Source organism: Chlorocebus sabaeus, chromosome 1 (assembly GCF_047675955.1).
Source record: "Chlorocebus sabaeus isolate Y175 chromosome 1, mChlSab1.0.hap1, whole genome shotgun sequence".
Lineage (NCBI taxonomy): Eukaryota > Metazoa > Chordata > Mammalia > Primates > Cercopithecidae > Chlorocebus > Chlorocebus sabaeus.
The window spans coordinates 30,867,345-30,884,310 of NC_132904.1; the positions used below are offsets into that span (position 1 = coordinate 30,867,345).

Genomic DNA, 16,966 nt, shown 5'->3' on the forward strand with positions numbered 1-16,966 from the left:
TTTTCCTTTGAATACAAGCAGAGGCAGGGGAATTTTGCAGAAAAGGAGGTAGGTGGGCTGTGCTTAGGCAAACTGGATTTTCTGCTAGTCTGGGCATGTGGAAGCTTGAGAGGTGCATTTGGGAACATTTTTGGGAAAATATTTTTTACCTTTCAAATTCTACAAGTCAAAATGATGACTTAAATTTATGTATATATTTTGGTTATATACATTAAACACGCTATTGTAAAAATTTCAAATATTAGAGAAAGTATAGCTTTGAAGGTGAAAGTCCGCCACTATGGCCCTTCCACTTAAAGAAGAAAAAAGTCTGTTAAGTGTTAAGCGTATTTGCTATGACTAAATTAACGACTCAGCTAAATCACTATATGTATACAAGAACACATGCATATATGTTTTTATATAAATATAAATGCTGACATTTATTTTTTGTTTATTTTTTGAGGCATGGTCTCGCTCTGTCGCCCAGGCTGGAGTGCAGTGGTGCCATCTTGGCTCACTGCAACCTCTACCTACTGTGTTCAAGTGATTCTTGTGCCTCAGCCTCCCGAGTAGCTGGGACTACAGGCATGTGCCACCATGCCTGGCTAATTTTTGAATTTTTGGTAGAGACAGAGTTTCGCCATGTTGGCCAGGCTGGTCTCGAACTCCTGACCTCAAGTGGTCCTCCTGCCTCGGTCTCCCAAAGTGCTAGAATTACAGGTGTGAGCCACCATGCCTGACCATGAATGCTGACATTTAACTTCACAAGGCTAACTTGAGCTGTGAATCAAACTGGAAAATTTGTGTTGCGTGGCCCAGGACATGCTCTTCCCATGAGCAAGTAGCACGAAAAGCAAATTGTCAGAAACTTACAATCTGAGTGTGGAAACAAAACAAAGGGAGGAAATTAATCTTCTGAAATGTCTCTCAACTAAGAGAGTACCCTTCTCTTACTCCCCCTCCAGCACATCAGGGAACTAGTTTCTCACAGCACCCATTTGGGAAAATGTGGACTTTTTGTTTGCCATTTTTAGGTTTTCTTAAAGCAGAAATTATAGTTAGGTTATGTAGTCTTTTAAATTATTTACATTTGAGTGAAAGTTAATATTTTTCTTTAACCTACCTATGGGTCCTTTGAAAAGATGTTTAATGACTATTTAAGGTGACTAAAACCGTCATATTAATTTTTTACTCCAAAGATAGTAGTAAGAGGGAAATTTCCAGTAGCAGTTATTTAAAATAAATTGACAAGTCAAAAATATAATGTATTAATACTATTATCTAATAATTAATTATTAATTATCTAATATATTTTGGCTTGTCAATTAATTTTAACAATCTAATAATAATAGAATAGATAATAAATATATTTAATAAATATAAAAGTAAACTCTAGCCAGCCATGGCGATGCACACCTACAGTCCCAGCTACTCAGGAGGCTGATGCAGGAGCCCAGGAGTCCAAGGCTATTGTGAGCTATGATCACCCTTATGAATAGCCACTGCACTCCAGCCTGGGCAACATAGGGGGATCCCACCTCAGAAAATAAATGTAAATCCTCGCCATTAGCTATGACTATAAATATCTAAAGCACTTCTTTAAAAATAATCATTATTCCTGTATCTTTTATATATGTAAACCTAACAATGTGGGTTATGATTACTTTTAGGCACATAATACATGAATAGGTGACAGACGGCACATCTGGTACCAAAGTATTCTTCATCTCATCCACCAGAGGGTACCTGAGAGTTATTCAATAAAAGAACTTGGGAGAGCAAATTCAAAAATTTAAACTAGAAACCACAGTCCTAGAGTGATATATACACACACACTTCTGGTACATTATTAACCAAATTCATTTTGCTAAAAGATAGCCACATTTTTTTCCCACTAAATTATAGAATTCGGATACTCTTCCATTTGCTTTTTGTTTATTTGTTTTTAATTTTTTTTTTTTTTTTTTCAGAGACAGGGTCTCACTGTGTGTTGCCCAGGCAGGTCTCGAACTTCTGGACTCAAGTGATCCTCCTGCCTTGGCCTTCCAAAGTGTAATCCCAAAATGCCAGGATTACAGGTATGAACTGCCATGCCTGGCCAAGCTAGAATCTCATTTGTATTCTTATACTCACTTTTGAAAATTTTTTGAATCTAACCTAGGTTGGGGGTGGGAGTACTGTGTATTTCACACACTATATTAAATGTGCTTTTCTAGTGAAAATTGTGGTACTTACATTTACTAGAAAAGGCTAGTAATTTTATTATTGTAATTCCATAATTGTTTCTCCATTGTATAATTAGCATATCATTTAATTGGATTCACCTGAATAGTCTCATGAACGATGCAGCATGTTATTTTTCTTTCATTAGGTTCATCTTCCACTTTTCTTTCCCATTCCATGTTCCAGTAAGAGCAAATTACTGTACTGTACATTAAAACTAAAAATTAAGCCAGGTGTGATGGCTCACGCCTATAATCCCAGCACTTTGGGAGGCTGTGGTGGGCAGATCACAAAGTCAGGAGTTTGAGACCAGCCTGACTAACATGGTGAAATCCTGTTTCTACTAAAAATACAAAAGTTAACCAGGCATGGTGGTGTGCACCTGTAATCCCAGCTACTCAGGAGGTTGAGACAGGAGAATCACTTGGACCCGGGAGGCGGAGGTTGCAGTGAGCTGAGATCACACCACTGCACTCCAGCCTGGGTGACAGAACAAGACTCCGTCTTAAAAACAAAACAAAACACACACACACACACACACACACACACACTATAGAAATAGCCCAAATGATCAACAGCAGGGAATAGGAAAGCCAACAGTGGTGTTATGGCAATGGATATTTATATTGATCTATTAATAATACTATGTATACATCATAACACTGATGCAATAGCAGCTACACAGGAGGCTGAGGTGGGAGGATCTCTTGAGGCCAGGAGTTCGAGACTGCAGTGAGCTATGATGGTGCCACTGCACTCTAGCCTGGGTGACAGAGCAAGACCTCGTCTCTAAAAAATAAATAAATAAAAAAGTTAATTAATAGTACAATTGCAGCTGGGCACAGTGGCTCACGCCTGTAATCCCAGCACTTTGGAAAGCTGAGGCTGGCGGATCACTTGAGGTCAGAAGCCCACGATGAGCCTGGCCAACATGGTAAAACCCCGTCTCTACTAAAAATACAAAAGTTAGTCTGGGCGTAGTGGCGGGCACCTGTAATCCCAGCTATTGGGAGGCTGAAGCAGGAGAATTGCTTGAACCTGGGAAGCAGAGGTTGCAGTGAGTTGAGATCATGCCACTGCACTCCAGCCTGGGCAACAGAGCGAGACTCTGTCTCAAAAAAAAAAAAAGTACAAATGCAATAGTACTAGGAATTCATTCATCAAAATGTGCTAATATCCACTCAGCATCAGTCTCTGTGCTTTGTGATGATGAGCAAAAAAAGATTCCTAGTTCTTAAGGATTTTATGGAACAAAAACAAACTCCCAGCTCTTAAGGAGTATATAATTTGGTGTGTGGGGGTGTGTGAATGCACTCATAATCAACTATTTAGAGGGTAAGGGTTGTGAGCATAGGCTTTGGAGTCAGAAATGCAGGCTCTCCTACTCATTTGTTATATGACCTGGGGCAAATTCTTTCACCTGTCTCTGAGCCTTGGTTTTCTCATCTGTTAAATAAGAATAATAACCTACCTTGATTTTGTTGTGAGAATTAAGCAAGATGATAAACGTAAAGCACTCGACACTTAGTATTGAGTAATAGGCTCAGCACATCGTATTCATTCATCGTATTCATTATTACTGGTGCTGTGTTTGTGAAGTAGGGAATAGGGCTTCAGACCATTGTGTAATATCATGCTTGACAGACTATTCCAGTCGGCCACCATTGGGATGAGATGGATGCATTGTTCCAGGGCCAGACAATTTCTCTGGTCACGTGAGCTTCAGCCACATCCTGACAGTCCAGTTTTATGGATAGCCTAGTGATTTTGGCTGCTTAGCATGCGGAAAATCACAAAAAAGGAACCTTCTGCATGGGCAACATAGTGAGAGACCCCCATCCCTAAAAAACAAAAAAAATTAGCCAGGTGTGGTGACATGCGCCTATGGTCCCAGTTACTGGGGAGGCTGAAGTGGGAGGATTGCTTCAGCCCAGGAGGTCAAGGCTGCAGTGAGCTGTGATCATGCCAATGCATTCTAGCCTGGACAACAGAGCAAGACTCTGTCGTAAAAAAAAAATTTAAAAAGAAAGAAATAATCTCATTTCCCTTGGAGTGGTTTGAGTTTCTTTTTTGCTTTAGTTGCTTCAAGACCCAGTGGTCGAAGTGGGCCTATTCAGGTGAATACTTCTTTTTTTTTTTTCTTATTTTTCTTTTCTTTTTTTTTTTTTTCTTTTTTATTGAGACGGAGTCTCACTCTGTCACCCAGGTTGGAGTGCAGTGGCGTGATCTTGGCTCACTGCAACCTCCACCTCCCAGGTTACAGCGATTATCCCACCTCAGCCTCCTGAGGAGCTAGGTGCCACCACGCCTGGCTAATTTTTTTATTTGTAGTAGTGACGGGGTTTGGCCATGTTGGCCAGGCTGGTCTTGAACTCGTGACCTTAAGTGATCTGCCCTCCTGGGCCTCCCAAAGTCCTGGGATTACAGGTGTGGGCCACTGTGCCTGGCCTCAGGTGAAGCCTTCTTATAGTTTAGAGGGCCAGTTTAGACTGTTGCACCCTGTGGGCTAACTGACCTCAGACAGAACTCTCTTCATAGAGAAATAGGTCTGGGGTCCAAGATGGCAGAGGAAGTGTCTGTCAAGCAAGGCTTTGAGCACTGCTGAAATACAGGGAACCTGCTGAGCCAAGAGTCAAATGGGGAGCGGGCGTCAAAAACCAGACAGTGCAATCCACATGGGTCACCAAGTCAGGGGAGGCAGAAGCTGTGCTTAAATCCGACGTGTAGAGCAGTGGTTGAATCCAGGGAGATGTGTGCAAGCCACAGTGTGTGCCTCTGCTCTCCAGCTATTATTCTCGATCCCAGGAGTTTACATGCCAATGAGACTAGGTGAGTACATAAGTTAATTTCACACGCTGCTGAGTCCTATAAAGAAAGATAGCATAGGATAACAAGTGGAGAGTTGCTAGGGAGGCTGTTTTAGTCAAGGTGGTATTCTAGGCAGGAAGAACAGCAAGGGTAGAGGCCCTTAGCCAGGAATGACAGAAGGCAGCTGTTGTAGCTGGAGTGTAGTGAACAAAGAGGAAGAAGGAAATGACTGGAAAGGTAGGCGGGACCATATCACTTAGGATTTTGTAAGCCACGACAAAGAGGCTGGGTTTATCAACATAATGAGAAGCTACCGGAGGTTTTAAATAGGGAAGCGGGCTTGGCATGATCCCAGTTACACCTTGGAAAGATCACGGTGGCTGCTGTGTGGAGGATGTATTATAGTTAAGACAAGAGTTATGGTCATGAGACTAGTTAGGAGGTAGTTGAAACAGTTCAGGCAAGAAATGGTGGTTGTTTGGGATAAGATGGGAGCAGTTGTCACAGAAGGAAGTTGGATTCAAGATCTCTTATGGAGAGTGATCTGATAGGGTTTACTGACGCATTGGAATTGGAACACAAGGGGAAGAAAAATAAGGGGACTCTCGGGTTTGGGGCCTGGGCAAATGTGTGGGCAGTGGTGCCATTTAGTTGGGTGGCACAGGATTGAAGGGGAGTGGATTTGGGGGAAAGACCATAGCTTTATTTTGACACTGTTGAGTTTGAAGCACATGCTAGGCATCCTTCTAAGTGCAGATGTGAAGTGGACAGTGGTAGTAGTATCTGTGTTTGGGTTCAGGGATGAGTTCTGGACTACAGAGAAGTGTTTGAGAGGCACTGGTGTTCGCAAGGCATCTGTGAAAGGTGTTTAAAGCAGGCATCGAGGTTAGGTGAAACTTTCGAGTAGCACCCATAGAGAAGAGCTTTGAGGTGGCTCATACCTGTAATCCCAGCACTTTGGGAGGCTGAGGCGGACGGATCCCTTGAGCTCAGGAGTTTGAGACCAGCCTGGCCAACGTGGTGAAACCCCATCTCTATTAAAAATACAAAAATACTTTTGTAATTTTTTTGCAGCCATAAAAAAGAATGAGTTCATGTCCTTTTCAGGGACATAGATGAAACTGGAAGCCATCATTCTCAGCAAACTAACACAGGAACAGAAAACCAAACACCACATGTTCTCACTCATAAGTGGGAGTTAAGGCGGGGTGCAATGGCTCACGCCTGTAATCCCAGCACTTTGGGAGGCAGAGGCGGGTGGATCACCTGAGGTCAGGAGTTCAAGACCAGCCTGACCAACATGGAGAAACCCCGTCTCTACTAAAAATACAAAATTAGCCAGGCATGGTGGCGCATGCCTGTAATCCCAGCTACTCGGGAGCCTGAGGCAGGAGAATCGCTTGAACCTGGGAGGCGGAGGTTGCGGTGAGTCGAGATTGCGCCACTGCACTCCAGCCTGGGCAAAAAGAGCGAAACTCCGTCTCAAAAAAAAAAAAAAAAAGTGGGAGTTGAGCAATGAGAACACATGGACACAGGGAGGGAAACAACACACACCAGGGCCTGTCAGGGGTTGGGGGCAAGGGGAGGGAGAGCACTAGGAGAAATACCTAATGCTGCAGGGCTTAAAACCAAGATGATGGGTTGATGGGTGCAGCAAACCACCATGGCACCTGTATACCTATGTAACAAACCTGCATGTTCTGCACATGTGTCCCAGAACTTAAAGTAAAATAAAAATGAAAAAACTACAAAAATTGACCAGGCATGGTGGCACATGCCTGTAGTCTCAGGTACTTGGGAGGCTGAGGCGGGAGAATCACTTGAACCTGGGAGGCAGAGATTGAAGTGAGCTGAGATTGCACCACTGCATTCCAGCCTGGGTGACAGAGTAAGACACTCCGTCTCAAAAAATAAAAATAAATACATTTAAAAAAAAGAAAGAGAAGAGTTTTGAGGATGGAGACTGGAGCACTCCGACATTTAGAGGGCTGGTGGTGAATGAGGAGGAGACAACCAGCAGATGAAGGAGGTATAAAGTAAGGTAGGAAAAGGCCAAGCAAGCAGGAGTTCATGGAGCCCTCAGGAGGAATACATTTCAGGAAGAAGAAGATCAAGCAAGGGGCTACTAGTAAGGGAATTAAGATGAAGACAGAGGCGTGGCCTTTGGCACCTTGATTAGAGCTGTTTTAGTGGAATAGCGGGTAGCTGGGGCACAGAAGCCTCATCTGAGTAGGCTGAGAAAAGGAAAAGGATGGGAGGTGAGATATAAGCAACTCTTTCAGAGCTTTTTTGTGCAAAGGAGCAGTGTAGGGAACAGATAGATGGTTCAGATAATTTTTTTCTTTTTTTCTTTTTTTTTTAAACAAGATCTCTCTCTGTCACCCAGGCTAGAGTATAGTTGTGTGATCACAGTTAACTGCAACCTCTGCCTCCCAGGCTCAAATCATCCTCCCACCTCAGCTTCCCAAGAAGCTGGGACCACAGGTTCCTGCTACCATGCCCGGCTAGTATTTTGTATTTTTGGTAGAGATGGGCTTTTGTCATGTTGCCCAGGCTGGTCTTGAATTCCAGAGCTCAAGTGATCCTCCCACCTTGGCCTCCCAAAGTGCTGGGATTATAGAGGTCAGCCATCATGCCTGGTCCTAGATAACTTTTAAGAGATGTTTGTATACAGATAGCAATGATACAGAGGAGGAGGAGGACTTGAACCCTGCAGGAGATAAAAAGATAACCTGTAGAAATAAAATCCTTGAGAAAGTGATGACAGATGGGGTCCTGGGCACAGGACCTGGTTGCTTTTTTCCCCATCCTAACAGGAGGGAGGGCAGAGTGTGTGCTGCAGATCCAGGTGCTTCTCTCCTGATAGCATTGGTCTTGTGGGTCCCTAGCTAGACCACCCTCAGCTTTCGTAACAGAAGGAAACTGCTGGTCATATTTATGCATGCAGGAAAAGTCTTGGATCAAGGAAGAAGTACAGATTGCTGTCTCAAATTAGACACAAATTCTCAAGTGCTGGGCCCACACAAAATCTATGTGTCAAATACCTATCTCTCCTCTCCAACCCTGAAGTTGTATCTGTACTTAAACCAAGCTGGTGGGTGGGTCTCACCTCTTTGGACCAAGCTTTCTTACAGGTGAGAGCCACTGCATCTAGCCCATGGGCTAGAGGTTTTATAAATAAAACTTCTTTGCCTGGAGAGCTTTGAGGGGTTCCTTTATTCAGATTTCCAAATTGGTACAGATTAGTCTAAAATTTTGTTTTATTTTTTATTTTACAGAGACAGAATCTCACTATGCTGCCCAGATTGGTCTTGAACTCCTGGGCTCAAGCAATCCTCCCACCTCAGCCTCCTGAAGTGCTGGGATTACAAGCATGAGCCACCGTCCCCAGCCCAATCTAAAATTTTGAGGGAACATAGCTTGGTGTTGCTACGATGGAGCTTCTGCTACTCATCCTGTTCTGTTTTAGTGCAAATTAGTAGAAACAGTTTAGAGGTTCTAAGAAAAGTAGTGGTGGGGGAAAAGTAGGATGATCGAAATAGCATTTCAATTAGATGAATTGGCTAGTTATTTAAAGATATAACTTGTAAAAAAAATAGTTATAATAGCTACAACTTACTGGATGCCTACCATGGGCTAGAGGGTTTTGTTTGTTTGTTCTTTTTTTAAAAATAATTTTTGGCCAGGTGTGGTGACTCATGCCTGTAATCCCAGCAGTCTGGGAGGCCAAAGCAGGCAGATCGCCTGAGGTCAGGAGTTTGAGACCAGCTTGGCCAACATGGTGAAACCCCGTATCTACCAAAAATGCAAAAATTAGCCAGTCATGGTGGCGGGCACATGTAATTCCAGTACTTGGGAGGTTGAGGCAGAAGAATTGCTTGAACCTGGAAGCTGGAGGTTGCAGTGAGTCAATATTGCGCCACTGCATTCCAGTCTGGGCAACAGACTGAGACTCCATCTCAAAAAAAAAAAAAAATTAAAAATTTTTTTTAATTAAAAAAAAAGTAGAGACAGGGTCTTGCTGTGTTGCCCAGGCTGGTCTTGAACTCCTGGCCTCAAGATCCTCCTACCTCAGCCTCCCAAAATGCTAGGATTACAGGGGTGAGCCACTATGCCCAGCCCATGGGCTAGAGGTTTTAGAAATGAAACAAAACAACAACGATTGACATTGGAGTCTTTTTCCTCCTGCTGTGCGTTGAAAGAAGGATTTGGGTTCTGGGACCCATCCATGTGGGCCTTTGGATGCAATACAGTTACACAAATATTTCTTTCTTTACTTCCCTGAAAGCTAGGTATTAGTGTCACCACTAATTTTTGCAGATGGGGTGACTAAAGTTTACAGAGGTTGTATACCTGATCCAATTGAGTAATGCAACCAGAATTTGAATCTAGGGCTATCCAACTCTAAAATTCATGCTGGAGCTACTCTGCATGGATCATACAGGTAGGGTGCAGTGATCAAGCGTGCGGACTGTGGTGGAAGAGGGATTGGGACTTGAGTTATACTCCACCATTTACTAGCTCTATTGTCTTGGGCCAGTTACTCAACATCTAGCAGTCTGTGTTTCTTTATCTGTAAAACGGGGGTAGTAATAGCCCCTCCCTCATGGGTTGCTCTGAGGATTATGTGAGACAGTGTATGTGAGACAGTGTATGTGAGACATATAGCTCAGACCTGACAAAGGGAAGAGGTCCAATAAATGTTGGTTATTATTATAAGATACCACGCTGGCCTCTGTCTCAACCAGTCTCACTGCTTGCACCAGAAACTTACATCCTGTCTTAGAAATGTCTCACATAATAGATTGTATCCGCTTAACTTACTCTGTCCTGTGCTTCCAACACCAGGCATCTAAGAAATGCTTCGGATGATGATATTACCCAACTGCATGAGTGGGTTTGATAGCTTTTCCAAAGGGCTGGTATTTCAGTTGTGCAACTGTAACTGCTCCATGGCAATAGAAAAGATTTATTTTTTGGACCAGAATCAACCCTCAGCTCCATTTCTCAAACTCCAGCTACATCACAGGATGTCAGCGTCATGCAATATTAACGGTTGGTCAAAGGTGCTAGTGCCATTTTGCAGACGTAATGAAGAACCCATATTGTCTAAGATTGTTTTGCTATGCCTTCTGCCCTGAGCCCTGCTCAACCTTTGAGACCAGGCTGGTGGGAAAATTTAGCTACAAACTCACCTAGAAGGCAGTGGAAGGGCAAAAAACTTGTTTATTCAGCTTTGCAGGAGTCTGGTTAAAAGGTGCCACACAGTCAAGGAAAGGGCCAAGTCACCACCTTTCCTTAGACCTAAGGAGGCAAAGAAAAAGATCTCTCAGAATTTTTTTTTTTTTTTTTTTTTTTTTTTTTGAGACAGAGTTTTGCTCTTGTTGCCCAGGCTGGAGTACAATGGCACCATCTCGGCTCACTGTAACCTCTGCCTCCTGGGTTCAAACGATTCTCCTGCCTCAGCCTCCCGAGTAGCTGGGATTACAGGTGTGCGCCACCACACCTGGCTAATTTTTTGTATTTTTAGTAGAGACAGGGTTTCTCCATGTTGGCCAGGCTGGTCTTGATCTCCCAACCTTAGGTGATCCTCCTGCCTTGGCCTCCCAAACTGCTGGGATTACAGGCGTGAGCCACTGAGCCTGGCTTTTTTTTTTTTTTTTTAAGACTAAGCACAACAATGCTGGGTGTGGTGGCTCACACCTGTAATTCCAGCACTTTGGGGGTCCAAAGCCTGCGGATCGCTTGAGCTCAGGAGTTTGAGACCAGCCTGGGCAATATGGTGAAACCCTGTCTCTATCAAAAATACAAAAAAAAAAAAAAAAAAAAAAAAGCACAATGAAGTAGTTTTCAAATGTGGATGATGGCCTGGCTCCTAAAGAGGAATCCAGAGTGGGGCAGGGGAAGAGAAAAAGGAGGAATTTTCTCTTAGAAGGCCACGGCTATCAGTGAGGTAAGCAGTCAGGTTAATCATTATAAACTGGTTTGTGGGACCAGATTTCTGACCTGAAGGGTGAAGAATTGTGTGCTTGCTTTAGCTGGGGTCTCTTCTAACCAGTTTGTCCTTGCTAACATTGAAGAAATTGAGTCAGCCTTTTTATGCTTTAAGAACCACTTCTTCAGGGGACTTTCTCATGTCCTGAAGCTCAGAGTGAACTCATTATTCTTTACATCTTAGTGACACCAAGATGTGAAGTCAGACAGGCCTGGTTTAAACAAAGGTCCATCTGCCTTGGTGCTTCAGACAAGTTATCTGACCTCAGTTTCCTCATCTGTAAAATTGAATTAATAAAATAACCTACTTTGATAATGTATGTGTAATGGAAAATAAAAATAGTGTATTAAACCAAACTGACTACAGCCACTTCTGCCTTTTAAGGGAGGTAGACACACTTCATATCAGCGAGGAAATTCATTTGTCGTTTGTGCCCTTCCCCAGAAGTGATAGACAGTACACATGACACAGAAGCACACAGGGAGGGAGAGGGGGAGAGAGAAAGAGAAAGAGAGAGGACATGTGCATGCACTAGCGTGAGATCAGGTAGGTCTGCTACTTAACAGAGCACAACCATGGTGTTTGGATGTATTGAGGAGGGGCGGCAGTAGAATATATGCATAGAAGCTGGAAAGAGCTGAATTGCTCCACCCAGCAAAATAAAAGGCACCAGTGAGCCCTTAATAAATGGCAGCCAGTAGCCAATGAGATAGCAAAGCTACCTTGTTGGCCAAGTGTAGTATCTCTCCATGGAGGAACAGTGTCATCTCTCATCTGTTTCTCTCTCTCTCTCTCTCTCTCTCTCTCTGTGTGTGTGTTTGTGTGGGTGTGTGTGTGTGTGTGTGTGTGTGTGTTGAGGAATGGAGGTAGATGGCACACAGGGACGTAATGGGTCCAAATTCTGGCTCCATCAGTTTTATTTCTCTGTTTCTTCAAGTTATTTACTTATTTATTTAGATGGAGTATTGATCTGTTGCCCAGGCTGGAGAGCAGTGGTGCAGTTTCAGCTCACTGCAACCTCCGGCTCCCAGGTTCAAACAATTCTCCTGCCTCAGCCTCCCGAGTAGCTGGGATTACAGGTGCGCACCACCATGCATAGCTAATTTTTGTATTTTTGGTAGAGATGGGGTTTTGCCATCTTGGCCAGTCTGATCTTGAACTCCTCACCTCAGGTGATCCACCTGCCTGAGCATCCCAAAGTGCTAGGACTACAGGCGTGAGTCACTATGCCTGGCCTTTCATCTTTAAATTGGGGCAAGAAAATGGTACCTTGTCTTATAAAATTTACATGAAATTTAGATTAAATAGTCTAGGCAATTCGTAATTTGGGCATTTAGTTATTCTTCATTAAATGTTAGCTTTTAGGAGTGTAGATGGTCCCTGACTTATGATGGTTCCACTTAGAATTTTCCAGCTTTGCAGTGGTGTGAAAGCGATACACGTTCAGCAGCAATCATATTTCAAGTACCCATGCAAACTTCAAGTACCCATGCAACCATTCTGTTTTTCACTTTTGGTAATGTTAAAATGGAAATGAGATAGTCAACACTTTATTATAAAATAGGCTTCGTGTTAGATGATATTGCTTAACTGTAGGCTGATGTAAGTGTTCTGAGCATGTCTGAGTAGACTAGGCTAAGCTATGATGTTCAGTAGCTTAGGTGTACTAAATGCGTATTTATTTATTTATTTTGAGACGGAGTCTCGCTCTGTTGCCCAGGATGGAGTGCAGTGGCGCCATCTAGATTCATTGCAAGCTCCACCTCCCGGGTTCACGCCATTCTCCTGCCTCAGCCTCCCAAGTAGCTGGGACTACAGGTGCCCACCACCATGCCTGGCTAATTTTTTTTTGTATTTTTAGTAGAGACGGGGTTTCACCATGTTAGCCAGGATGGTCTCGATTGTCTGACCTCGTGATCTGCCCGCCTCAGCCTCACAAAGTGCTGGGATTAAAGGCCTGAGCCACCGTGCCCGGCCTTAAATGCATTTTTGACTTAGGATATTTTCAACTTAGTTTATCAAGATGTAACCCCATTGTAAGTAAGAAACATTTGCATTCTACAATAATAGTCATATGAAGATGGTATACTGTCCTAAAACAAGGGCTTTGTGGTTTTATTTTTAAATTTTTAATTTTTTTTGAGATGGAGTCTTGCTGTGTCACCCAGGCCGGAGTGCAGTGGCATGATCTTGGCTCACTGCAACCTCTGCCTCCAGGGTTCAAGCGATTCTTCTGTCTCAGCCTCCCGAGTAGCTGGGATTACAGGTGCATGCCACCATGCCTGGCTAATTTTTGTATTTTTAGTAGAAACAGGGTTTTGCCATTTTGGTGAGGCTGGTCTCAAACTCCTGACCTCAGGTGATCTGCCCTTCTCAGCCTCCTAAAGTGCTGGGAATACAGGCATGAGCCACCATGCCAGGCCAGTGGTTTTATTTTAAAATTGACATGTGCTGTGTGTTTACGGCAGAAAACTTGAAAAGCAGAGCAGAGAGAAACAACTACCACTCCAACAAAAAGATCGCGGCTGCTAACATTTTGATTTGTGTCTTTTTGTTTTTTATTCTCCCAAGTATATGTACATCTTTTTCTATCTTTTCAAAATGTGATACTGTTCTACAGTATGCTTCCCCCTCCCTGCTTTTTTAAACTTAGTAATAGACTGTGAACCTTTCCCATGGATGAATTGCTTCTTAAAATAGATGTTCCATTGAAAGTAGCCATATCCTAGGCTAGTAGTTTAGTTACTATTCTTTTATTTTTTTTTTAAAGGTGCTGATGCCTATGGCTGCCCAAATCTGCAAAATTCTGCACATTGCATTTCCTTCTTGGAAAATTAGCATGTGCACATTAGCATGTAGCAAGCTCTGCGAAGCCCTTTTAAACAAGCCCCTCAACTTTGATTAGATCATTATTTTCCAAACTGATTTAACACTGGAGCCACTTATTCTCATAACTCCTGTTAATGTCTCAGGACTCATTTGGGGAAACACTGTTGCAGGCTGAAGCTTCTTTAAGAGGAAGAAGAAGGTCTTGTGCATTTTTGTTGTTTCCACACTGCCTTACGACTGGGTTTTAAAGAAATTATGGAAAATGGGGTTGGACTGATGAATTCACTTCTAACCAGCCTCACACGTGTGACTTGAGGGCCAAGGTTAGAGGCTGGGGCTGCACTCTGGAGTGCCTCTTGGTGTAAAGCTAATTGGTCCCTTTGGGGATGAACCTGTGAACTTGGCCTCGTTAGTGCCGGCACAGAACAGCTGAGTTGTTCTTTCACCCAGATTCTCATGCTGTCCTCCAGGTGGCAATGCTGGTTTGACAACCTTCTGAGATAGCACCTGATACTTGGGCCGAGCAAAGATGGAAACGGAAGGGAAGCAGATGCGGATGAGGAATGGAGTTGGGAGTGGAGTGATTATTGAAAATTAGAAGACACACTGTCAGGTTTGCAGTTGATATGAAGCTGGCGCGCAGCCTCATACGTTGGGTGTCCAGACTCAGATTTTAAAGAATCTCAATGAATATTACTAGCATTTATTGAGCACCAACTATGGGGCTTACAACATGCCAGATCATTTCATTCACTGTTTCTTTTAATGCCCTCAACAGACCTATGAGGTAGGTCTTGGAGGTTGAAATAATGGAGCTGGAAATTGGACCTTGATTCCTAAGGCCTGGTATTGTATATGAGAGCTTTGCTAGATTTAAATAAGAGGATATTTACCAGGGATGAAACATGCAAAATGTCTATCTATCTATCTATCTATCTATCTATCTATCTCTCATTTCATTAGTGTAGGATGGGCCTGATTATTAATTAATTATTAATTTCATGAAATTAATACTGGTTTTTTTTTAAAGTTAGCCACCTGCTAAATAAATCAGTTACAGTTCTGGACTGCATCCTTTAAACGACAACACTCATGTCAGGATAGTGGAGATGTTTATTTCCTAGCTCTTCTTTTTATTCTGGTGGCCACTATGCAAGATAAACATGGCCACACTGAATGACCCCAGTGTGGCCGGCTTAAAGTCTAACTGTAGCACTGAGTGGTTCTACTCAGTATAACTGTATCTGTATTACACTTGTCACCTAGGAAATGTTGAAATTATTTCCCTAAATGCCTCATTCTCCCAGTGGACCCTGCATTTCTTGAGGGAAGAAACCATGCCCTTCATTTCTGCATTCATAGGGCCTAGCAAAGTACCCGGTACATATTAATAGTAAGTCATTAGTAAAGCTTTTTTTTTTTTTTTTTTTTTTTGAGAGAGGGTCTGGCTCTGTGGCCCAGGCTGGAATGCAGTGGCACGATCTTGGCTCACTGCAACCTCTGCCAGGCTTAAGAGATCCTCCTGCCTCAGCCTCCCGAGTAGCTGGGACTACAGGCACACGCCACCACACCCAGCTAATTTTTGTATTTTTAGTAGAGACAGGGTTTTTGCCATGTTGCCCAGGTCGGTCTCAAACTCCTGAGCTCAAGCGATCTGCCTACCGTGGCCTCCCAAAGTGCTGGGACTACAGGCTGAGCCACCACACCCAGTCAGTAAAGTTTAAATGAATGAGTGAGTGAGTAAATAAAAGCTGTCTCCTGCAGAAATGTAATCAGAATATCAACTGAGGAAGGAACTAAGGAAGCTTAGTCCAGCCTAGAAGAAAGAAGACCTGAAGGAGCTACAACTATCTTGCAAGATGTAAAAGGCTGTTGTAGGCATGAGGTTGTGGTACAAGTTTGCACGTCTTCAAGTGGAAGGCCAAGGAAGGCCAGTCTCTTAAACAAAAAATAATCTAACAGCAATGGCCTTTCCATCTCCTGAACCAGAGGTGGGATGGCCATCAGGTGGGAATGTGGGAGAAGGGGTTTCTGCATCATGTGTCAGGCTGAACAAGAGGCCACTCAGGCATGCAGCCGTCTTGTCACCACTTTGTGCCAGTGCCCAGAATAATGCTGGCCACATAGATGGCACTTGATAAATATTTACTGAAGAAGTGAATAAACAGTCTTCTACTAATTGAAGATTCATTCAACTAACATTTATTAAATTTTCCTGTGTGTTAGGTCTGTGCTCGGCTGCAGAGGCTGTTTCAGGTGAAAGGAGGACGCAGTCCCATCCTAAGGGGGAGCGTGTCATGCTGGTTGGAGCACCAGGTGGAGCCACACTGTCTGGGTTTGAAATCCAGCCCTGCCAATGACTTTACTTTGTTATGCCTCCATTTCCTCAACTATAAAATGGGGGTGAAATAGCATTCACCCGAAGGAATTATTTTGATAACTAAGTGAATTAACACTTGGCATTAACCACTCATGATTATCATGGTACAGCCTTTCCAGCAGGGCCACAAGTAAGTTACTATTATGTGATGGATGCTTTGATGGGCACATCCAGACTGGCATATGTGAGCACCTGGACAGGTTAATAAATAGAAACTTTATCGAATCAATGTGCTGTAAATCTTTATTCAGTTTTGGGTTTTTCGTAACAGCGTCTCGCTCTGTCATCTAGGCTGGAGTGAAGTGGTGCCATCACGGCTCACTGCAGACTCGACCTCCTAGACTCAAGCAATCCTTCCCCTTCAGCTGCACAAGTAACTGGGAGCACAGGCATGTGCCACCACATCTGGCTAATTTTTAAAATTTTTGCACAGACAAGGTCTCGTTATATTGCCCAGGCTGGTCTTGAACTCCTGGGCTCAAGCAGTCCTTCCACCTTGGTCTTCCAAAGTGTTGAGATTACAGGCATGAGCCACCACTTATTCAGTTTTTATTACAGAGGGGGCTGAGCACTTGGGGAGGTAGGACTGCTGCTCACCCACCAGAGTTTTTTGGTGGTACTTTCCCTTCCTCTAGAGCTTTCTAGCGTGTATGCTAGACATATATATTATAACACATGTTGGGACCCTGTCAGGAGGGAAGGATGAAGAAAGGAGGCCTGTTGATGTCAACACTCAGCCTGACACCCAA

At 43.4% G+C, this 16,966-nt stretch overlaps 2 long non-coding RNA genes across 2 annotated transcripts in view; both read left to right on the forward strand.

The window, feature by feature from the left end:
- Nucleotides 1–16,966, forward strand: part of LOC140713350 (uncharacterized) — a 60,388-nt gene that overhangs the window by 27,597 nt on the left and 15,825 nt on the right. The window lies entirely within an intron of this gene.
- On the forward strand, nt 1,956–16,476 carry LOC140713349 (uncharacterized). Its single transcript, XR_012095387.1, has 3 exons — nt 1,956–2,060; nt 14,308–14,450; nt 16,064–16,476. It is a non-coding gene; the product is annotated as an uncharacterized lncRNA (long non-coding RNA).